Source organism: Maylandia zebra, linkage group LG2, assembly GCF_041146795.1.
Source record: "Maylandia zebra isolate NMK-2024a linkage group LG2, Mzebra_GT3a, whole genome shotgun sequence".
NCBI classification, from domain to species: domain Eukaryota; kingdom Metazoa; phylum Chordata; class Actinopteri; order Cichliformes; family Cichlidae; genus Maylandia; species Maylandia zebra.
In genome coordinates this window covers 13,953,884-13,979,457 of record NC_135168.1, presented here as the reverse complement: position 1 = coordinate 13,979,457, position 25,574 = coordinate 13,953,884, and the positions used below count along the sequence as shown (strand labels likewise).

Below are 25,574 nucleotides of genomic sequence, written 5' to 3'. Positions count from 1 at the left end.
CTGAAGCACACACGATGCATTCACTGACACACACTGATTCACTGTGACTGGAAGCTTCAGTCAGTCCAACATGTGTGAACAACATTTTAAACATTTCAGCTGATCCAGGATTCAAAGAGGATCAGCAGAGTTAAAGCTTCACACTAATTCTTCCTGCTGTTTGCAGAGAACTGCACACACACTGATTCACTGCTAATGAGAAGCTTCTTCTATGGGCTCAAAATGTGGTCATAAATATTTTGTACTTGTAAAAAAGATTTGTGTGCGTAAAAAAGATTTGTGTGTGGACTTAGAAAAAAACCCCTGCAAGTTACAAGTACGGATTTTGACCCTATTTTTCTTCCTTTCATCTGATTGGTCAATGTCATGTCAATCACAAATGTAACAATCCCATCAGAGAACAGATGGGTTTGGCTGTCGAGGGGCGCTTTTTTTGACGTGTGGAGACATGAAACCCGAATATAACGGCGAATCATCTTCAAGCAACTTATAGAAGTCCAGATGCTTTTCTTTCCAAGCTCCTTCAACTATGATGACCTGGATGACTGAGAACCTTCACAGGAAAAATGAAACACACTGAACAAAGAATGCAAGACTTTCACAATAAAACAGCAAACAAAGGAACGCAACACTGACACGTGAGCTTGACAGAGGAGTGGAGGAAAGGCAGACGAGAGCGAGTGAAGGAAAGAGGAGACAAGAGAGACATGACAGGCTGAGGAAATATAGAATGGAGCACCAGGCCTCACACAAACACACACAAACACACACAAACACAGACACACAGAGGGAATCTAATGATCAAGGAACTAAACAGGAAGTATAAGAAACTCAAAGCAGCATAAATAAGACTGTAAATGAACCAGAACATAAACCATAATACAAAAAATGCAAAGTACTTGGTCAAAAGGACCCAGAACCATTAAAGTTCTTTTCTTTGCTCTTCACTGTTTGAGTGCAAACAGACTCCACATTAAACTATGACAGCACCGTCCCTGCTGCTGCTGTCAGACCTGTTATTCACTCACTGCTCGCCAGTGTTTCTAATGAGTTTTACTCATCCATGAGAGTTTAAAGCACTTACAAGGTGACTACCAATAAAAATGAGTGTGCTTCACTGTCAGAGCTACGGTGATTCATCCAGTAGGACTTGATAATAAAAATATTTGTTTGATGCTTTGCATTGAGGTGCATTGTTGAATTTGCAGGGACACAATAACCACAAATCAATTGTTCAAACCACTACAGTAAGAAGCCATGTTATGAATAATAAACCAATAATAATACTAATAATACTAATACTAATACTAATACTAATACTAATAATAATAATAATAATAATAATAATAATAATAATAATAATGTTAATTTAAGTAATTGTTTTCGACTGAACATCACATATAATGTAACAAGCAGTAAATTCAGGTTAACTGCATTATTAGCATTTGGAGGAGCTCTTTATCCTTCTTTTTACTGCTCACCTCTTACAAAGTGTTCACACAGTTTGCTAGCCTCTTTTAGCCTGCTAGCTACTGTAGGATTAAAGAAATTATTTTGCTGCTACTGTTCATAACCATCATCTTTATCATTCCATTAATCATCATTTCATTAAAGCATTTATTGAAGCTGTTGACATTACATTAAAGTCTGTATTACAGGTGTTATCATAATCATATAATAATCTTTCATTGCAGGAGCAACTGTAATCATTTTATATGCACCTTGCATTTTGTGCTTATTAAAGAGTTGAGCTCAGTCAATTAATTGGAGGTTTCAAGCCTCGGTCGGCGCGATGTCCGGCCGATCTATTGAGTAAAGTGACTTGGAGCTATGGAGGATTGCATACACGCTTATAATCTAGAAACAGGCCTGACTGTATTCAGCAACCTTCTGCGTTTGAGTTTGCTTGGTAACAGATGACTCAGAATAAGTCAGGAAGTATACTTCTAAAATGTCTTTGTTTCCTCTGTAAAGTGTGCATTTTTTGGTTGTTATTTTGAGGAGCTGTCTGGATGAGGCTATTTGAATAACCAGGTTATTCATTATTATCTTTTATTAGTTTATATCCTTTTTTATTAAGCTTGTAGTAGTGGTTCTTGATTAAAACATTTATTCAATATATTACATGTATACTTTCAGTTAGGTTATTACACACATGAGAGCTGGTGAGGTGAGAGGTGAGATAGAGTGCAGTTGAGGTCATGACACACACACACGCACACATACAGAGTAGGTGAACTTAGGTCTAGGTAAGAGTTCAGACATATTTTGCTTGTAACTGCATTTTTGTGCCTGCATAAGTGATAGTTTGTTGTAGGACGTGCGTCTGATGTTCCAGAGATAAGCGAAGAAGATGAACAGGAAGCACCTGCCGTGGAGACGGAGAGAGTGTGCTTTTCTGAATATCTCAAAAGTCGTTGAACAGAACATTTGTGATGTAGAGGTGATGTATCTGCTTTGACGCATGAGGGGGCGTCATAAATAATAAACTAATAAAATAATAAACCCTGATGCTATAAAAACAACTGCTGGTGTATTTTTGGGCTGATGTTTTGCAGTGTACATCTCCCCACGCGTGTGTTCATTAAAATCATTGTTTGACCCAAACTCTTCTGGATCAGTGTTGTTTTGTAACTCATCCTCAATATCTGAAACCCTTATCATTACGCTAACAAGTCTACTACACACACTTGACTCGGTCACATGACAGACAGCAGAGATAGCTGCTCTGCTAGCTAAGCTAACTCATGTTAAAGGTCAAAGAAATGAGGCGATGCTGCTGGGAGTTACGTCACAGACTAGCAGAATTTAGTTATTCAGCATAATATTTAATCCTTATTATCTGCTCCTCTCACCTCTGTTTACATCTGAAAACAAGAAAATTTAGCCAACAGTTTATTAGCTTCGGTGAAATTATAAACAGGTATCAGCGCGGTCACCTATACTGTGCTTTAATGCTGGAGCAGCAGGAACACCAGTTAATCTAAAATCTCCTTTTCTCTCTAAAAAGTGACAGCAGACTGAGTCAAAGACAGAAACCTTGTTTAAACACCAAATATTCACTTCCTGATCCAGGATTCAAAGAGGACGTTGAACTTACTCAGCTTCTTCCAATGAACGTCTTCACTCTGCAGCTCTCTGCTGCCTGGACCAGGTCTGTGTAGAAACAGAAAATCCTCTGCTTCTTCTCCGTCAGCAGTCGTCTGTGTCTGCAGACTGCGTCAGATTAAACACTTCACACCAGCAAAGAGGCTGAAGCTCACAGGTCAAAGGTCAGCTGCCACACTGTATATAACAATTCACTTTTGAACAGTAGATAGCCTGTAGGCGTCTCTGCAGTGATAAACAGTTTACACATTAAACACTGAACCATAAAAGAAGCTTGAGCTGCAGCTCACAGGTCAAAGCTCAGCTGCTGCACCCAGTTATGAGTTTAAATAAATCATTAATCATGATCTTTTCCCTCTCAGCACTTTCACTTGGCCTTGGAGGGTTTTGACGGAGCTACACTGTATGTTTCAAATGTTGTAAATAAATTGGGAGTTAGGGCTGGGCAATATGGCCTAAAATCCATATCGCGGTATAATTTGAAGCACGTGCGGTAACGATATATATCGCGATATATTCTTTTCTTCTGTATAACGTATTTTCCACACTATAAGGCAGACTTACAATCCTTTAATTTTCTCAAAAATCAAGAGTGTGTCTTATGTATGAATTCTGGTTGTGCTTCGTGACCTCGAACCGATTTGGGCGTGCAGAAATCTGTTAAAAAATGTTTTAGTAGAACTTTGGTAAGCTACGAAGCCGCACTGCTTGATGGATTGTCAGAGCATTACGGCTGCCGTGGTGAGGAGCTTCGCGGAGTAATCTGGGTCCAAAACTCCGTCCGCTTCAGGTCCCAAAGTCAAATGAACACTAAGAGTTAAAAACGGTCTAAATTCTTTCATCTTTAATAAAATCATCAGTGTTGCTGCTTTACCAGGTGTAACAATTAAGTTTAACATCCATGAGAACAGAATTTATTAAATTTAACGGAGTTAGAAGTTAACAGGAAGTCAGCTCGCTAGTTTACACCTAAACATTTCATACCATGTTCTGACTGAGAGATTTTTGAAACTAATTCAAACAGCCCTGCTATCACTTCCAGCATAAATGAAGACAGAAAACTAAACAGCAGTGGCGTTTGCAGGGTTACTGAAGTTGGACTACCTGGTATATAATGTTGTGCTACGTGATTGCTAGCGACACAGCTATGTTAGCATAACATTAGCACAGTGAAGCTGGAGGATGAACGCCAACTTTTTTTCCACTCGATAAAAGTTAACGTGAGGGATTCTGGTGGTCAGGGACAAATGCAATCGCATAGCAGGATGCTGTACACGGGCCAAACTTCAGTCAGGAGAACAACTGAAATCATCCATCCACAATACGAGGTTAGTTATTATTCGTCTCGGAACTGAGGACGCCATCATCTACCTGTTCAATCGTGTCTACACCCATCTGGACCAGCCGGCGAGCACTGTGAGGGTCATGTTCTTTTACTTTTCCAGTGCTTTCAACACCATCAGGCCGACCCACCTGGGTGATAAGTTAGCAGCGATGCAGGTGGATGCTTCTCTGGTGTCCTGGATTGTTGATTACCTGACAGGAAGACCACAATATGTACGTCTCCCACAGTGTGTGTCTGACAAGGTGATCAGCAACACAGGGGCACCACAGGGGACTGTCCTCTCCCCCTTCCTCTTCACCCTCTACACCACAGACTTCAGCCACTGCACAGAGACCTCCATCCTCAGAAGTTTTCTGATGACTCTGCGGTGGTTGGATGCATCAGCAGGGATGATGAGACAGAGTACCGGGCTGTGGTCGACTCCTTTGTCACGTGGTGTGAGCAGAATCATCTGCAGCTCAACGTGGCAAAGACCAAGGAACTGATCGTGGACTTCAGGAAGACCAGGAAACACTTGACCCCTGTTTCAATCCAGGGGGTCAGTGTTGACATTGTGGAGGACTATAAATACCTTGGAGTACACATTGACAATAAACTGGACTGGGCTAAAAACACCACAGCACTTTACAGGAAGGGCCAGAGTCGTCTCTATTTTTTGAGGCGACTGAGGTCCTTCAACATCTGCCAGAAAATGCTGAGGATTTTCTATGAGTCTGTTGTGGCCAGTGCGATCCTCTATGCTGTTGCATGCTGGGGGAGCAGGCTGAGGGTCGCAGATGCCAACAGACTTAATAAACTAATCCGTAAGGCCAGCAATGTTGTGGGGATGGAGCTGGACTCCCTCAAGGTGGTGTCGGAGAGGCGGATGCTGTCCAAGATAAAGACAATGTTGGATAACACCTCCCACCCACTCCATGACATGCTGGTCAGTCACAGGAGCTCGTTCAGTGAGAGACTGAGATTACCCATGATGAACCACTGAACGACACAGGAAATCATTCCTGCCTGTGGCCATCTCCCTGTACAACGCATCCACTTAACACACTGTTTGCTGCTACAACTACACATGTTTCTTTTCCAGCTATTTATTTATGAGTGACTTATGTATGTATGTATGTATGTATGTATGTATATATATGTATATATTGTACTATTCTTAGTTAGTGTCTTGTCTGTCTTGTCTTAATGTTGGTTTAAAATGGAGCACTGTAACAAAAAATAATTTCCCCCAGGGATCAATAAAGTATTCTGATTCTGATTCTGATTCTGATTAACATACTGCAACAACATGGGAATAGAGCAGCTGCGAGAGAATTCAACATTAATGAATCAATGTTACGGAAGTGGAGGAAGTGCAGTTTTTGGCTTTCCCCGCGTTTCAAAAGTGCTTTATCTCTTTGCTATGACTGTCGCCCACCATAATTGCAGATGATAATTGTTGTAGCCGCTGCGATGCTTTCGACCAAAAAAGGCGCAGCTTGATGACATCATCAACATGCGCTATCGCGATAGAGCGATATAGTCAGAGGCCCTTTCTCAATTCTAAGTACGCAAGTATGTACTCGCGTTTTCGGCGAGACCGGATTTGCCGAGACCGCACGGACTTGCCGGAAACGCGAGCACGGACTCGCGATTTGTACAATTGGAACACCGGCATACTTGATGATGTCACAGGTCCAGAGTTTTTACTGCCGTCCCCTCTTAATTTAACTGTGAGTAATATGTTATGAAGCTTAACTTTAATCACAGCCAAACCGGTTTACTCAGGAACAAATAAAACACTGAAATAAGCCAAACATTAACATTTAGAAATGATCTAAGTGACTTATATATCATGTTTAACCTCAGTGGTGAAATCTCTATTAATAAAAATAGTGTACATGTACATACGTGTACATACCTTAATAAAAACAAGCAGGTGAGATGTTACAATGCTTTTATTTTTATTTTAGTGGACACTCAATACAATAGACAGCTGCTGGGGTTTGGGGTTTGTTTAACCTGAGTAGCGAAAAGACCGCGGGGGGGGGGGGGGGGGGGGGGGGTTTGAAAACGATGCGCTGTTCTCGCCAGCTCTAATGATCCTCGACCTCGCTGTCTGCTATGGAGCTGGCGGGTCACAGACGTCTCCGAAAACGCCGGAGCGTGTTTGGAAATAAATGATATCTTGATAAATCGAGCAGATATTTGAAGTTTAAACGTTTATTTTGTGACCCAGAAAGAGTAATATTTAAAAGTTTTCAGCCCCGCTCGTCCACCATTGCCACGTTTGAGTTTTGGATGAAATGCATTCTGGGATATTTAGCTGTACAAAGTCCACACAAGTCACCACCGATGCATGCTCGATAAAACGGGCGGAGCGAGAACTCGGCTTGATGCGTACTTCGAATTGGAACAGTACTTGGTCTCCGACTGATGACGTATCCCGAGTAGACGAGAACGCAAGTACGCACAAGTACGCATATTGAGAAAGGGCCAAAATCTCTATCGTTGACCAAGTTTAATCGATTCTATCGTATATCGTTTATATCGCCCAGCCCTACTGGGAGTGATTTTGTTGTATTGGTTTGTTTTTTGGTTTTATGTTTCCAGGTAGATGAATGAAGACAGATTCACTCTTACCTTTTCAAAATGTCTATGAGGTAGACTAGGTCTATGCTTTTCTGCCCCTTCACAGATAATCCCAGTGATTTTCCTTTGGTCTGAAATCTCACCTGATCTTGTGATATTGAGAGTCATCTGCCTTTGAGGCAGCTAACCAAACAGTGTTCTCTAAACTCTAACTTTAATATACTTTGATATATTTCAGATTTCTGAGCTCTGCTCTGACTCCGTGCCAGTAGCTCCTTAATATGACTTTAGTTTGATCAATAATTAACCTTCAGAAAGTTTCTGTTCCCACCCCACCACGCCGAACAACCCTGAGAACAAATAATATGATGTGGGTGTGTCGGCAGGCTTCAGCACTGTGAGCATTAAACACAATAAAAGACCCACAAGTTCCTGCTCAAAGGTCAGCTGCCTTCAGATCAATCATTAACCTGCAGCAGGTTGTGGCCTGATGTGTTTGTAAGAGTTTCACTTTCAGGAGGAGAAGATTTAAACGAGTCACACAAATGTGAACTACAAAGTCTGTGACACACAATTTATGCAAACTGCATGAAATCTGACCTGAAGAAATCCAGTCTTCTGCCTGTTGTGGTTGTGACAGCTGCTCGTAGGAGAGTTTGTTTGTAGGAGGTGGAGATGTTCTCAGATCAAGTGCGTAATCGTCTCTTTGTGTAGACGCTAAAAGCTGTGAGCCAAAACTGTCTGCTCTGAAACTCTTCACTCAGTCCTCACGCTGAGAGTTTAGAGGCTGAACTTCTTGTTCCTCCATAACACTTTTCATGAAACAGCAGAAATGAGCTTGTGTTTCTCAGCAGTGCGCACACAGAGAACCGATCCTCTCTGCTCAGTCTGAACAAATCAAAGTGAAACATCAGTGAAAACACAGCTGCTGATCAAACTGTGTCAGATTAATGCCTCAATGTTTCACTGTGAGGTTAAAAAATACATAAAAATGATTTAAAGAAGTAGGAGGCAGATTTTCACAATAAGAGCACTTTGTTTTTAATTCAGTTAATGTCAAACTGTCATCAACACCTCTGTGTTGTCTCCGTCTCTGAGCAGATTCAGGCATTACTCAAATAATAAAGGCTTTTTTTCACTATTATACTTTTCATTAGTCTCCAGGTTGATGATTATAAACAGAATTATTAAAGTTTTTATCATTTCAGGCTGAAAATCAACATGAATTTGGTTCTAATCAAAGAAGCTCCTTTAATGTGTGTCATTAAAATCCTCACACAGACTTAAAAAGGCGACATTAACATTAAAATAAATGAAAGAAGCTTCAGCTGAGAGCTTCATGCAGTCATCATCAGCAGCTCATAGCAGTCACAGCTCTTTATTACGCAGCTTTGCAGGAATTAAAGTGGCTGAAGTGTCAGAGTTTGTGTGAGAAGCTGCTTCATGGACAGCTGCACACACGTCTTTATTATTTCTTCATAAATCAAACACACAGGTTTGTCTGCAGATGATTTAAAGTGTGTCGTTGTGCAGTTAAAGCTGTTTGTGTGACGCCCTGACCTCCTGTGAATGAAACAGCCAATCAGATCCATCAGAGAGAGAGCAGGAAGTGTTGTGTGTTTGTGACAGAACAAGGAAACAGTGATGATGATGAACATAAAGGTCCTCTGATGTTTCCTGTTACAGTAACGCTTGTTCATCTGTTGCTCTCCTACACTTTCCTATAAATAAAGGAGAAAAAGTCCGTTTAGTTTCATTTCCTACAGCTCAGAGTTACACTTCACATTCCTGCTGTCACATCAAAAAGCTTCACTTTGGTCCAACATCTACATGTTAACATGAAACACAGACAGACTCAGAACATCTGGAACATCTGCACTTTGACCCAAGCTGTTATAGCAGGATATTTTCTGCATATTTCTTATGTTGGACCTGTTTGAACTGTAAACGACCTGTAATCATCTGTAAATGGTGTGAGACACACTGAGGCCACCTACAGGGCAGCTGGGGAACAGCAGGGATCTGAAATCATACGAGACGTTAGTGAGTGAGAAGAACAAACGGACTTAAGATGGCTCGAAGTGATCAAAGTTGATCTAAAACAGAAGATAAATCCAAAGCAGCATCAGATGAATGTTACCATTTCCAGTTACGGTGTCCTTCATCTAATATGGAAATGTGTTGTGTTTTTTTTGCCGTGTTGTTGTTCTTCCTATTGTGTTTAGGCCAGAGATGCTCTTCAAACAGCGGACAGACATGACCACATTACAAGAACATGGTGTGAGTCCGATTTGATATTCCAGTCAACGCTGAGAGACCTTAACCAGGAAGTCAGAGGTCAGCTGATGCTGCGAGCAGGAAGTGAACCAAGGGAAAGGTCCACTCTACTCAATCTCAAAGAAAATATGCTGGTATTTGTTGATGTTGATGGTACAATAAAAATATATAATATAATAAATAATAAAATATCATGTGATGATGAGATGTGTTGTTGGTGTTTGTATTTTCTGTAAATGTCTTTTTTAATGTAAATGCTTTGTTCCAGACGGACAGGGAATCAGTTGCTGTACGATGACATCATCTTGATGTTGACGAGGAGGGCGAGAAAAACTAGTTTTGTCCTGCAGATGGCGATCTTGCACCGTGTTCAGAGAGCCGACACTTTGATGGTGCTGCTCTACTCAGCTTACTTTAGCCTGGGTTGGACTCTATATGAGCAGCTTCCACTCTGGTTTCACTCTTAAACACACTTGTTTGATTTCACTTGTAAAAGTTGAAGAATAAATATTTTATTACAAAATTATTTGTTGATGCATTTTTTTAGGGTCAAATATCTTGTTTGATTTGAGGAATGAACTGTTAGGGTGGAAAAAGTGAATCAGGTTAAAATAGTGGTGCTTTATATCAGTGAAGATGTATAATGTAATTTAAAATGTTGATGATGGGTTGTAGTGGGCTTGTACTTACAAAACTGCCTCATTTTATTGGAACGATCCACAGTTGCATCCACTCACGGATGACATCTGACATCATTTGACATCTGGTCTGAACACGTTTGTACACAAGACGCCTCAGTTCTGGATGTTTCCACAGACTCCTCTGTGCACCTAAAGAAAAGGTCAAAGGTCAGATGTACATGTAGTTGGGACAATTCTTCAGTCGCACAAACTACATAATCATTTTCCTCCAATTAGGACTTTTCACTTGCAGAAATGGTCCTGTGTGATTTCCAGGCTGTGATATAAAAACTAGTTCCTAATGGCAGCGACTCACTCAGTAAACATGTGTTTCCTTCACCAACCTCACACACAGATCCAATAAGATCAGGAAGTGGGCAGTATAGTACAATATGTGTTATTCTGTGCTGCACTGCCCAAACTAAAGATCTGCTGAAGTGTTGGAAATGATCCAGATGTTTATTTTGGACGATACAGCAGAAGATCAGACATGAAAGTGGAGATAACACAGAAGACCTGCAGCAAAGGTCAGAGGTCAGACTGGGCCCCTGGATTCAACAATGAGCCAATGATCATCAAGCAGTGACTAAAGCAGAGCCCTGACGTTCTGACATTCATCACACAGTCAGAACAAATGTCTGCTGATGACTTCATCTCATGAAACGACTGATAGATGTCAGTTCATTGATCAGCTGAGCTGCTGATCTTCATCGTCACAGAAACATTCAGCTTGTTTCAATCAGTAAATAACTCCCACTACTCCCAGTTTGAACTGTTCCCACTCAAAATGCTGTGAGAACAATGATCATTGTAGAACTTCACAAACATCACGTGTTGTTTTCCACATGTAAGATCAGCAAACACACAGAAACTTCCTGTTGCCACACACGGCCTCTAAAATCTCTTCCACGCTTTCTGTCTGAAGTCCACTCTCTGTGTCGGATCCACAGGAAACAACAAGATCTTATTAACATGGTTTTCAATTTGTCTCCTTCCAAAAAGTCCAACCAATGAACAAATGTGTGTATTTGTGGAGGCCGAACAAAAGCATGACACATTTCTCTGTTTCTATAAACTGGAGTCAAACACAAACATGAAGAGTTTCACTGACAGACTCCAAAATGCCCCCACAGTGGATCAAAGGGAAATCCTACAGTGTGGCCAGAGACTCTTAATGGCTCCAACATCAACACATCCACAATGTTGGATCCAGTTCTGCCTCACAGAGTTACTAAGACACACCCTCTGCCAGCATCACAACAGCTCCACCTGCTCCACCTGCCTCCTCAGCATCTGTACACCTGAAGAGAAAAGAAAGGCTCCAACAGCTCAAATCTACAAAGGATTCATGAAGTTTCATCCAACAATAACATGTTTGCCTTCCACAGTGTGCTGTTAGACACCACTGTACCTCTGCCATTTCAAAAAGAGCAGCTTGGGAACATTTTGGCTCCAAACACTTTGTGTTTAAGTTCTTTGTTTTCTTTGTGAAGCCGACAACATCTGGAGCTTTGTGACTCATAGAAACATCATTTTGTTCTTTAGATGACAGCAGATTGGGACTGAATAATCAATCACTATCAAACCAATAAAGACAAACATGCTGATTTTACAGGAACTTTGTTGGAGAAGCTGCAAAGACATGAAACTGGTGGAGATCCCAAACCAGTTGATAGTGCTGGTTATTCCAAATAAAGCTGTTTCCCTTTGAGATGAAATGACTTTCTGTCCTGATATATAATAAAGATGTTGTTGTTTTTGAGCCCCTGTATTAAAAGTAGTAGAGATGGACCGATCCGATATTACGTATCGGTATCGGTCCGATACTGACCTAAATTACTGGATCGGATATCGGAGAAAAATAAAAAATGTAATCCGATCCATTAAATATCACGAAAGCACCTCACAAAACTTGCAACACGCCGTAACTCACCTCAGAACGTTAGCACGTCGGAGCAGTATGCATCACGTGATAGAGCGGCTGTGGCATGCGGGACCTGTCGGTGGTCTGGATAGCATGTGGAGCTTCGCTAGCAACCCGGCATTTCATCTCCGACAAAGTTATCCCCGAGAGAAGTAAAGCAAGTGTGTAAGTCCATCTCTGAATGTTTGTAAAGCATTCCTGCGTTAAGCTTAACAAGCGACTGCCTCTCCTGCTGCTACTTCAATCATGAAACTGCTTAATGATCAGCTGATCGGCTTTTCTGTCGCGAGTCCGTCTCTCTTGTTTGTTTTTGGCCCACTTTGCACCAGAAAGAGGAAACCAGCGGCTGAACAACAGCAGCACGTTTAAGCTTGATCAGCTGTTGTTAGAATTTATTTAATATTTCTTTCTACACCAGGATCTTTTTCTACGTAGCTGACGGCTGGTAACTGTGCAGGGGCGGATCTAGCAAAGTTTAGTCAGGGGGGCCGATAGGGCATTAACAGGGAAAAGGGGCACAAAGACATACTTTTCTTTCTTATTCTCATTTAAAATGTCGAGCTTTTAATAAATAATTATCTGACACCCAAAGTTTTAATTTGATGTAAAATTAATAGAAGTCAATTACTGTATATAGTGACTATAAAGTCTAATATATATACCCTAGTAAGCTATAGTACTTTTTCCTTTGGGAAGGTACCATCTGTGCAGTCTGCAATGTTGTTGAAGAAAGATGTTGAATCTATTTAATATTTCTTGAAAAATAATTGATTTCTGTGCATTTTTTTTCACACTGCATCAAATTAAGGTTGATTACGTCGATTAAGCATCATGAGGTGGAGCGTGAGGGGTGGTTCCCTATTTTTTATTTATTTATTTTTGTTGTTGCTGGGAGTTGGAACCCTATTAGTTAGGTTGCTTAATATTTACGCTAAGTACTCTTTAAAATACCAGAATAGGGAGGATGGTGTAGGTTTAAGTTTATTAGATTGATCAGTATTGCTGAACTATGAAATATTTTTTTGTATACAGGTATAACAGAATAGCTTTAGTGTAGTTGTTGTTTTAAACTTGAGTATGAACTTGCAGACTTGCAAAATGCAGCAAGATATTTTAAAAAACAGTTTTGTTGATTAAAAAACACTATATCGGATTCATATCGGTATCGGCAGATATCCAAATTTATGATATCGGTATCGGACATAAAAAAGTGGTATCGTGCCATCTCTAAAAAGTAGTTTAAAGTCAGCTTGAGTTTGATGTCTTTATGTCAAAGCTGCTCATGATGTTGAGCTGCTGATGGAATAAAAACAATATAAAAGCATGTAGTCCAGACTTAAATGTAGCCTGTTGTTAGCTGAGGTCCACACACAGTGTTTGACAGTGTAAAGTGTGTGAAAGGGCTGCTGGTGGAGCTCACTAGGATGAGCAGGTGACCACGAGGTGGAGAGCAGCTGGCCTGGCTTTGACCCGGGCCACGCCCCCTTTCTCTCTGCTTTGCTGTCACTTATCTTCACTGCTCTGTCCAATAAAGCTGAAAAAGGCCCCGAATCAAAGAAATCTGCTGCAGCCTCTGAAATGTCTTCTGTTTCCTTCCCGACGGCTTTTTCACCGTCAGCCCATCAGACAGTCCAGCAGCATTTATGATGATGTCATGATGTTGAAGAGGCTGCTACGGTGGCCTCCCATGACCCCCAGCCTCATCACAGCTGAGATGCAGACATTTGAAAACATTCAGCAGACAACTGAATAACAGTCCAACACAACAGTCTGTGTGCAGACACACACTGACCTTTCATAGAGTCAAACACAGCTGGTTGAGTCATTTCTCTGTGAGTCTAAAGTGAATCTAGTATTTGAAAGTCCACTTCCTGTATTTGTTGTTGAAGACTTCTTCAGCTTCTTCTCAAGGACATCAGCTGCTTGTTTGGCAGCAGAGGCAGTTAAGAAGCTTCCTGAAAAACACTGAACAGTAAGTTCACTGTGGCATATGACAGATTCAGCTTTCTGTGTGCAAATGTGTCTGTGTCGACCTTTCAAATGCTGTTGAATCCAAAACATCAGCGGCTCCTCGGCTGCTCACTTCATGCACTTCTGTCTGTGTGACAGTCCAATGACATCACAGCTGTTTCCAGCCCCAGTGTCTCAGGACTGGACACCTTTAAACATGTCGAGGATCAAACAGCGTCCAGCTAAACACACATGAAACTATCAGAGCTGACAATCATTCCAATAACATCTAATGGTTCATGTATGTAGACACAGGACTACAAGGAAATGGCTCTCAGCATCTGGCTGTGGGAACACATGAGTCCCTGTTTGTGTTCAGATTGTGTGCATGTTTTAGACGTGTGTCACATGTAGAAACACAACAATCCCACAATGACACACAGATGTGTTTGACACAGCTGTGCAGCTGTAAGTTGTTTCTAATGATTCATTGAAGCTCTTCTAACATTCTGGAGACGATCAGTACATGAATCTGTTCAACACGACAACAATTTGACTTCAGTGTGAACGTTTGCATTAAATAACCTTCTTCATCCAGCTGACAGCATCTTCATCCTATGATGTGAACAGTTCCTCCTGTTGATGACAAACCTCTGACAGGATCTGCTTGAGGAGCTTTTTCATGTGCAGCTCTCTGAGCTCAGGGCTGAGCTGCTGTTTCATCTTTAAGAGCTGCTGCCTCCTCGCCGGACTTGTTCTCCTCTTCTTCTCCTAATGACACCATTTCTGCTTCATATAAAATTCAATAAAGATGCTGACATGTATCTGTAGCAACAACATCATTGAATCTGTACCAACTGGAGCCAAACCAGTGGCTCTGCTGGGATCACTGGTGAGCCAACACTTCCTTGTTGATGCAGATTTCAGGGCTTCCTTTTGCTCCTCCGTTATAACTGTTCTCTCTTCTCAACACATGATGACACAAAGGAATCAGCAGTGACAAAGATGATGCTGAAGAGAAGCACACACTTCACACATATAACAGAGCAGTGCAGTTACACACACCTCTGCTCGACATCAGGCCTCAAACAAAGACACAAAACACTAACTTGACTCTAAACAGAAGAAACGAGCAGCTGTTTCTGTTCTGTGCTTATTTATATTTGACACACATGCTTCTCTTTGTGCAAACACACATCGCACTATAAGGGTAACCTCGCACACAATGATTGGACAGCACAGTGATGATGCTGGGAGATCCTATACGCAGCAACACAGAAACACTGAGAACTTTAAACAATGATGGAAAGTGTTATAAATGACTTGTTGGCCTCTGATCTGTCACAAACAGCTGAAACGTGTCTCTCATGAGTCACATGAAGGTTTTTGACAGAAAGGACAAAAAGTAGCTGCAGTCAGTTTGTGTCATTTTTATATTTATTCATCTGGGAGAAAAATCTGAGGGACATTAAAATGTGTTTTCAACAGAGACAAGAACATGAATATAACAGAACAGGTAAATGAACATGTTTCAAGTAAACAGCTGGACTGATCAGGTCCAAACACAGAGTGATAAACTTGTCAAACAGCTGTCATATCTTTATATAGAAGCTCTTTATAAATGCTGCTCACTGCAGTCTGTTTACTAATAATGTCAAAGTGTTAGAAACACAGAAACATCAGAATGGTCTTTGTTCACAGAAACCTGTCTGGGATCCTTTGTTGTTCTTTTGATGCAGAGTTACATTATAAATATAAAGAGTTATTTCAGAGTCTCATCAGTTTTCCTGCATGTCTTTATTTAACACATCAGCAGGGCTGAAGCTCTCATGTTAAACACACACTGATCTATGGACACGTTCATGTGTTTCTAACAGAACCAGGCTGTTATCAGCCTGCACTAACATTATGTCACACACACTGAATGTAACAGTGACAGTTTACATCATCACACAATCAGCTGTGATTGTTTCACTGTCATCAAACGAGTCAACAGGAAGTAGAATCAATAGAAACCAATCATTTACTGACAGCATGTCTGATGGAAATAAGTGCAGATTATGTATGAAGTCTAACTGCACACAGTAACTGTGTTACAATAAGGACTTAACAGCGCCCTCTGCTGGAGTGTTTCAGTACTGCGTTAACTACAATACACCACCTCCTCCTCACACCACCTGCTACAGCTCTACTCTTCTATGACTACAGTCATCCACAGCACTGATGTGAGGTCACATGGTTCATATGTAAGGAGCACAGCTGACCTCAGGTCAGTTTAATGACTGTGAGCAGCAGCTGTGTTATTGTCACTGTGACAGGGAGACACTCTCAGACACAGCGCTCATGTCAGCTTGTTCTCATGCAGGAGGATCAGGAGCTCCATGTTTGTCTTTCTGTTTGAATCATGATGTGTTTGTGCCATCAGAGTCTGTCATGAGTACTCAGGGTTTCACAGCAGCTCTTCTGGATGCTGACGAGGACTCCAACCTCATGTTTCACCTCTCTGAGCTTCTGATGTCTGTGAACACTCGTGTTTCTTCTCTGGGCTCATCTGGACAAAAACACCTTTCTGTGTTTGGCTGCAGCCTCATTCTGACTGACAGGAAGTGTGTTATCCATGAGCTGCACTTCTGTGAGGAAGTTTCCTGCTGTGTTTCCTGTCTGTGGACAAACACGAGTGTTCCAGCTGAGGACTTGGTTCCTTCCACCTGTCCATACAGGACATCACGCTGTCTGCAGCTCTGTAAATGCAGCTCCAGGTCCTTCCACGTGCTGCTCTGTATTTGTGCAGTTTGTAGTGTGTCCTGGGAAACGTAGCACACATGGTGTTCTTCTGCTGTTTCCTCCTTTCACTGAGTGTGAAACACTGACGCTGTGCTGTTGTTCACAGAGGGGAGCTGATTCTAGCTGCAGCTGGACTCTGTCATCTAACTGAATGTGTTGGTGCTGATCACGGGGCTCTGAGGGGGGAGCAGCAGGAGGACTCTGGATGCTGACGTCAGTGTATCTGTGGAAGCTCCCACAGCGTGTCTGTCATTCAATATTGTGCTGTATATTGTATCTATGCAAAGATGAACAGACTGTGTGTTCACTGGTCTCTGTGCTGCAGCTCTGATGTCATCATCACTCCCTCCTCCACCCTCAGCAGTCCCAGCATGCTGCTGTGGTGCACCCCACCCTCACTCTACACCTGAGCCACAGACCACACCCTCCACCTCAATATACACCACAGTTTTCTCTGCTGTGGAAATGAGATCAGGAGGAAATCATCATTATTATTATTTAATAAACGCTCACATTAATGTGGGCTTATTTGTTTCATATTAGAAACATTAGTTGAGTGTTTTTAGTATAAAATGGTCAAAGTCCCTCTTTTTGCTCCTCCCCTCACCTGTGGATGGGCGGTGCTGTTACCGTGGTGACAGCTTGGATGTGTTTCAGTCCTGCCTGGTTATCACTGCAGGAATCTTTCACATTTATTACAGGTAATAACTCTGATTTTTCTGTGTATTATGAACCAAATGTATCCTGATACACACAGAGATGGATGAGCAGAGGTTTTTTTTGCAGTTTATGTAGTTACTATGGACTTAATGCATACATATTATTAAAATTAGGGCTATAACAGTTGTATTGATGTATAGCAACTTGAAATGCTCCCACAAATGGCTCCACAGCATGTAAAAATATAACAAAAGCTCTGGCGGACTTGGTTCTGTGGTCAGTCTTAAAGGGTGAAGTTAAACTCTGTAATCTTCACTGTGTCACAGAGTTCAGTGAGTCCCGTTATTCACAGTATCAATCAGATCATCAGAGAACAGCTGATCAGCAATCAGTGGTGCCAACAGCGCCTCCTGTGGTGAGAGGATGCAATAATGCAACGTAGCATTTTTCCACTCAACACTTGCAGTCATGGAAACTGTCTGTTGGATCTGTGTGACGTTGCTTTCTTGGTTAGAGTTCCTCACAAATGTCCAGATGATTCTTCTAATGAGGCGTCGACCATGTTTGCAGCTCTTTGGAAGAAAACGTCGCCCTTTGCCATCCTTACTTTTCTTTGACTTCTTCAAATGCAGCTGAACTCCAGCTGGTATTTTCTTGGACTTTGCAGCTGTTTCTGGTCATCAGTTCATTCCTGCAAACCTCTGAAGCTGAACAACAATGATGCTGCATTGCTGGCTGATCCCAAAAGGTTGATTCTGTTCATCTGGACGTTTTCAGAAACGTTTGCTCACTGATCAGGTGACTTCTTCAGTCTCAGCTGACTGCAGCTTTACAAGCTTACAAACAGCACATTTGCACAATGACTGAAAGCAGCAGCACCTGATATATATGATACTAATATAATACATATACATATATAATCCATACTAATGATGAAGGAACTGAGCTCACAGTCCATTGTTCATTCAGTGAACTACTCAGTTTATTTTGGGCCTCAGAAATGCTCACTCTGTTTGTACATCACTGTCAGCAATAGACTCATTCTGCTGTGTGGACAGGAACACATGTGACATCACTTCCTGTTTGTTTGTGACTGAAGAGGAAGAAGTTTACAAGGAATCATTTAGAAGAGTTTCAAACATCAACTGATTGAATCCATGAATCTGAAAACGTGTTTGTGAGTGAAAGAGACAGACATGTACAGACTGAACTATCTGTTCAACAGTCAGAGTGTTTCTGTAACAGGAGACACTCTTTACACTCCACTCAGCACAGGGACACTGAGGAACCAGGAGACCAGACCATAAACCCAGGATAAAGAGTTTGAGTGAATGTGGTGTTGAAGGTGTGGAGGTGGATCAGAGTGTCAGAGGAGACTCTGTAGAAGGACAGAGTGCCAGCAGGACAGTCCACATACACTGCTGCTCTGTTAGAGACAGAGGAGGAGGAGGAGGAGGAGGAGATGGATGTTCGACTGTAATTGTGACAGACAGACTGAGGACCATCATCAGAGCACCACAGACTCCAGGACTGATCATTGCATCCAAACAAACAGTCACTGCCTCCTTTCCTTCTGATGCTTCTGTAACTCACTGATATATAAACGCTTCCTCTCCACTCGACCTCCCAGTAACAGCGACCAGTCAGACCATTTCTACACAGCAGCTGACAAACATCAAATCTGTCTGGATGATGAGGATATGACTGAACCTCCTCCACATGTGTCACCTTCCTGTTGTTGTCAGACAGTTGGAGCTTTGTGTTCACTGTGTTTGTGTCGATTGTGAGTTGACAGGAATCTGATGGAGAGAACAAACACAATCCAGCTGCAGTTATTGATCCATCATCTGTTCATTGATTGACACTTTGATGATGACTCCTGACATGATGAAGATGGTTGAATGTGTGCTGCTTTGTTTTCATGAATCCCATTAAAAACACACTTACACTTCCTCAGACCTGGTCTCAACCATCGGACTCCAGCAGGCTCCACCCTGAAAGGAGGAGGGGGGTCAGAGCAGCACAGTCAGCATGCACACATGGACATTACATGGCTCTCACACACACACTGTTACACACTGAGCTCAAAGCTCGGCTCCACTGTTTTATTCAAAGAAATCTACATTTATTTATCAGCACATTTAAAAACAGCTTGAGCCAAAGTGCTGCACAGAGTAGAGAGAAAATAGGAAACATACACAGTAATGACTATAAAGACTGGTCAGGATTGAAAGCTACAGAGTACAAATGTGTTTCCAACCGGCTTTTAAAAATGTCCAGTGTTGGTGACGACCTGATGTGAAGGGCGACTGTTCCAGAGTTTGGCTGCAGCCATCGATAAAGCTCACCTCTGTTTTTACGTCTAGTTCTGGTCAGAAGCTGCTTATCTGCAGACCTGAGGGCTCCACTTGGATTCTTTTGTTAAAGAGAGATAAGATGGAGCCAATCCATTCACAGATTTAAAGACAACCAGATCTGGAAGTGGATTCTACCACGTACTGGTAACCAGTGGAAAAAGCTGGTGATGGGTCGTCTAGCACAGACCCACCGCTGGAACCAGACAATTGATGAGGGAGAGAACTGTGACAGCGCCGTTCCTTCACTTGACCTCAGTCGCTCTCGTCTGCTCCCTCGTAACACTGCTCTTTATTGAGCTTACATGAATATGCACAAGTTCATTATGACGTCTTACACAGGTATGAACAAAGAGTACCAGTCTGTGCATAGTGTGTGTGTGTGTGTGTGTGAGTGTGTGTGTGTGTGTGAGAGTGTGTGTCTGTGTGTGTGTGTGTGTGTGTCTGTGTGTGTCTGTGTGTGTGTGTGTGTGTGTGTTCCAGATGTGACCCTGTGACCCCAAAGCTGGTGCTAAGAGTCCAGCGGTCCCCCTAACAAAGGGCTCTTATACTTAACCAGACACAGAGTAGGTGTCCTCCTACACCAGGGGTCTCAAACTCGTGGCCCGCGGGCCAATTGCGGCCCGCAGGACGATAGTTTTTGGCCCCACCTTAATATGAAAATGTAATGTTAGTTTGATAATGTATGACACTTTACAGTGTTGTGGGCGGAGCTGAATTAACCCACCAATCAGGGTGGGATATGGATCTCAGGGGACACCAGCCGGGCTTGATGCAAGCAGGGAAACATTTCTCAATGAGTCAAAGTTCCAGCAGCGTTGCCCTGGAGTGTTTCTTTCTTTCCTGTGCCTGGCTGGCTTCCTCCTTTCTATTGGGCAAACGCCGACATTCGCCCCAGCGCGCTGCGTTCACAACACTTCAAAAAAAGTTGTTTTTTTAAGTTGCTGCCCAGCGGGACATTATACGTATATAGATTTATACACACGTCAGTGGGATTTAAAGTTATTTTTCCACAGAGAGAGATCTCATATTAACTCTCACAGTGATGCGTAGGCGGCGGGATAAAAGAAAAGTCATGAACTCAATGCAGCCCAATTTAGTCTGCAGTCACATAGCGACACCTGTTCATCGGCAACAACAGTCCCCGGTAACCCGGACTAATTATAGGGTCGCACCGTAATTTGTGGCTCCATGTTTTTATTTGCATCACTGCGTTTGCATTGCAGCAAACATGAACATTACATATATTTCAATATAATGTAAAAGCAGTCAAAACAACTAACATCAGAAACAGCTGATGTTATTTGTTATATGTCACGGTGTCATTTCCGCTTCTTTCTCCTGTAACAACAGCCCGGCGCCGTGAGCAGTCGCCTTTTTTGCGCTCGCTATCCCTGCACTTTCTACCATCTGCAAACGCCACGGTGTTCGTGTCGTCATGAAAGACATGAACATCGAGCGTAAAAACAAAGGAGACTGCTACCGGCTTTTTATCTGCCGATCGCCGTGCTACGGTTGCAAGAAAAAGAAGCAGAAATGACGTTCTCTACGCGTTGAGACGTTCCCCGTCCGTCGGCTAAACGCTTGATTGAAACTTCAATGCGACAGTGACACCAAGTAGAATTATAAATGTCACATAGCCCCAAACATGTCTTTTTCAAAGCCTGCGGTGAAGAGAAAGGTTGGTGATGACCACCGACAATTTCAGGAAAAGTGGGAAATGCAATATTTCTTTGTTGAGCACAGGGGCACCCCGACCTGTCTTATTTGCACAGAGAAAGTTGCGCTGCACAAGGAATACAATTTGAAACGTCATTACACAACTAGACATGCTGAGCTGGATGCAGAATACCAGGGAGACGAGAGAGCGAACCGGGTTGCCAGTCTTAAAACAGATCTACTGAGGCAGCAAGATTTCTCCAAGAAAGCAACCAAAGAGAATAATGCAGCAGTCGGAGCCACGTGGTTAGTGAGATGATTGCTAAAGCAGGGAAGCCATTCACAGAAGGTGCATTTGTCTAAAAGTGCATATTGCAGGCTGCAAATATAGTCTGTCCGGGAAAGAAAGGTCAGTTTAGCAACATCAGCCTTTCTGCCAACACCGCAGCAGATCGCATTTCTGACCTGTCAAGTGACATTTATGACCAACTGTGTGAGAAAGCCAAATGTTTCAGTGTATACTCAGTCGCTCTTGATGAGACCACAGACATCACCGACACTGCCCAGCTCCCAATGTATGTCCGTGGTGTTGATGACAGTTTTGAAGTGATGGAGGAGCTGCTCACAGTAATTCCAATGCATGGCCAGACCACCGCTCAGCAGATATTTACAAGCTGTGTGATGCCATTGAGAATGTTGGTTTGCCATGGAAGAGGTTTGTTGGAATAACAACAGATGGAGCGCCATCAATGACAGGGAGGAAAAATGGACTGGTGGCACAAAACAAACTGGAAGAGGAAGGCGTGGAGGAGGCCATTGCTCTGCACTGCATCATCCATCAGCAGGTCCTTTGCAGCAAATGCCTGAAGTTTGACAATGTGATGTCTATTGTTGTGAAATGCATCAACCAAATCAGATCCAGGGGCTTAAAGCACCGAAGGTTCTGAGCTTTTTTAGAGGAAATGGAGTCAGAATATGGGGATGTGCTCAACTTCACTGAGGTACGTTGGCTCAGCAGGGGAAATGTATTAAAGAGACTTTTTGAGTTGAGAGCAGAAGTGAAGCCTTCATGGAGAAGGATGGAGTTAGTGTTCCTGTGCTAACTGATCCCAAATGGCTCATGGACTCAGCTTTTCTTGTTGATATGACACATGAGCTTAATGTACTGAACAAGACGTTACAAGGCCAGGGGCAACTTGTCAGTGCTGCCTATGACAACGTGAGAGCATTCTCCACAAAACTGGCGCTCTGGAAAGCTCAGCTCTCTCAGACAAACCTTTGCCATTTCCCAGCATGCAAGGCACTCGTGGATGCAGGCACACCATTCAGTGCTGACGAGTATGTTGATGTCATTTTGAGGCTACAGGAGGAATTTGATCACAGATTTGCTGACTTCAAGACACACAGAGCCACCTTTCACATTTTTGCGGACCCCTTCTCCTTTGATGTGCAAGATGCCCCTTCTGTGCTTCAAATGGAGCTCATTGAGCTGCAGTGCAACTCTGAACTCAAAGCAAAGTTCAGGGAGGTGAGTGGAAAAGCAGACAAGCTTGGACAATTTTTGAGAGACTTGAGCCCTAGTTTCCCTCGCCTTTCCCGAATGTTCAAGCGGACCATGTGCCTTTTTGGTAGCACATACTTGTGCCAAAAGCTCTTCTCCACTTTGAACTTCAATAAGTCCAAGTACAGGTCCAGACTTAAGGATGATCATCTTCAAGACATACTGAGGGTCGCAACTGCTTCCTCCCTCAGGCCAAATCTGGCTCGGCTATGCGAGAGGAAACGCTGCCAGGTCTCTAGCAGCAAGGAGTAGGCAAGAGAAGCCATGTTCAGAAGAACAGTTCATTTTCTACAGTGTTCCATTCATGTTCAGAAGAAGGTTATAGAACTGTTAATACAGACATTTCAATCTAAATACAGCAGATATAGAAGACTGAAAGAAACACACAAGTTCACTGACTAAAAATATCTTATTATTATTTTATTTATGTATTACAGATTGATTTATTTTCTTATTAATTCTTAATTTGTTTATTTATTTTTCATATTTTGTGTTAAAAAATAAAAATAAAGAGATTTGAGAAGATTGGAATTTTTTAACCATGCCTTTCTTGTAGAAAACCTAATGCGGCCCAGCCTCACCCAGACTCTGCCTGCAGCGGCCCCCAGCTAAATTGAGTTTGAGACCCCTGTCCTACACCATAAATCAGTAAGAGAGGGTACGACCTCTCTCATGGCCCCAAGTGGTGTGTGCATGCCAGAGCACTCTGGAAGGCACACAGAGTCTTTACAGACTACTCAGGATCAAACCTCTATCATCATGCAATCGATTATACAACTCTAAGCATATATGAGTAAATATTTCTAAGCATAAATGACAATCAACAATATAAACCTTACAGCTGGTTTTAATAACAGAATTCATTTGTTTCTCAAATGAGAAAGAGCTATCGAGAAACACTCCTAAATCTTTAGTTCTGAACTTTTCCAGTGGGCCAAGGTCAACATTACCTGCTAATGCTAAATAGGCTGCCGTTATTAACTAATGCTAATTTGATGTGAATTAGCATTATGCACTAATGCTAACACTTTTTAACAATGTGAGTAGCTAATGCTAACACTATTTCCCTTAACATTGTGAACGGCTAATGCTAACACTCTTTTCCCTAGCATTACAACATCTGAGCTGCTAATGCTAAGTAGGCCGCCATTAGCACCTACGTCTATCCATCCATCCATCCATTCGCTTCCGCTTATCCTTTTCAGGGTCGCGGGGGGCGCTGGAGCCTATCCCAGCTGTCATAGGGCGAAAGGCGGGGTACACCCTGGACAGGTCGCCAGTCTGTCGCAGGGCTAACACACAGGGACAGACAACCATTCACACTCACATTCACTCGCACATTCACACCTAGTGGCAATTTGGATTATCCAATTAACCTATCCCCACAAGCTGCATGTCTTTGGACGGTGGGAGGAAGCCGGAGTACCCGGAGGGAACCCACGCAAACACGGGGAGAACATGCAAACTCCACACAGAAAGACCCCGGCCTGATGGTGGAATTGAACTCAGGACCTTCTTGCTGTGCGGCAACAGTGCTAACCATCGTGCCACCGTGCTGCCCACCTACGTCTAATTTAAGGCAAATACGCATTAGAACCTAATGCTCATATCGTTTTCCTTTGCTTTATAGCAATGTGAGCAGCTACTGCTAAATAGCATTAGCTAATAACAGCAGTCTAATTTAATGCAAGTTAGCATCATTTGCATTATAACGATGTGAGGAGTTAATGCTAAGTATGCTGCCATTAGTGGCTAATTCTAATTAGGGGTGAATAATTATTACAAGCTAATGCTAATATCGTTTTCTCTTCCCTTTTAACAATGTGAGCAGCTAGTGCTAGGTAGGCTGATGCTAGCAGCTAATGCTAAAGCTAATTTAATGTGAATTAGCATCACATTAGTGAGGAGTTAATGCTAAGTAGACTGCCATTAGCAGGTAATGCTAATTATTATGTGTGTTAGCATTATCCGCTGCTGCTAGCAATGTTTTATCTTACCTTTTAACAATATCAGCAGCTAATGCTAACACTACTTTAATTTCAGTTAAACCTACTTAGCATTAATTAACTTCATTTAGCATTAAGAAGTTTTTGCTATAGGCTACCATTAGTGGCTAATGCTAATTTTAGGTAAATAGAAATTGGCAGCTAATGCTAATACCATATTTTCTTGCCTTATAACAATGTGACTAGCTAATACTAATTTGAGATGAATTAGCATTATCCGCTTATGCTAACAATGTTTTTTCTTACTTTTTAACAATACGCCATTAGTGGCTAATTCTAATTTTAGATGAAAAAGGATTAACAGCTAATGCTCATACTGTTTGCTTTGTAAGAATGACAGCAGCTAATGATATGAAGTCTACCGTTATTAACTAATGCTAATTTGATGAGAATTAGCATTATCCGATAATGGTAACTCTTTTCCCCTGCATTATAACAATGTCAGGAGTTAATGCTAAGTAGACTGCCATTAGGGGCTAACTCTAATTAGGGGTGAATAATTATTAGCAGCAAATGCTAATACCGTTTTCTCTTTCCTTATAACAATATGAGCAGTTAATGCTAATTTGATGTAAATTAGCATTATATTAGTGAGGAGTTAATGCTAAGTAGGCTGCCATTAGCAGCTAAAGGTAATTTGAGGTGAATAAGCACTAGTAGCTAATGCCAATACCCTTTTCTCTTGTGTTATAATG

The 25,574-nt window shown here is 42.1% G+C and overlaps 1 protein-coding gene across 4 annotated transcripts in view; it reads right to left on the bottom strand.

The window, feature by feature from the left end:
* Nucleotides 1–25,574, bottom strand: part of LOC112430988 (protein NLRC3-like) — a 170,798-nt gene that overhangs the window by 14,580 nt on the left and 130,644 nt on the right. Inside the window, exon 1 of one of the 4 annotated variants that reach the window (XM_076889262.1) lies at nucleotides 3,101–3,375. The exons of the other annotated variants lie outside the window; for them this stretch is intronic. The gene's annotated coding sequence lies outside the window, so the exon portion shown is untranslated. Of the gene's footprint in view, nucleotides 1–3,100; nucleotides 3,376–25,574 lie in introns of those variants that run through there. 4 annotated transcript variants of the gene reach the window in all.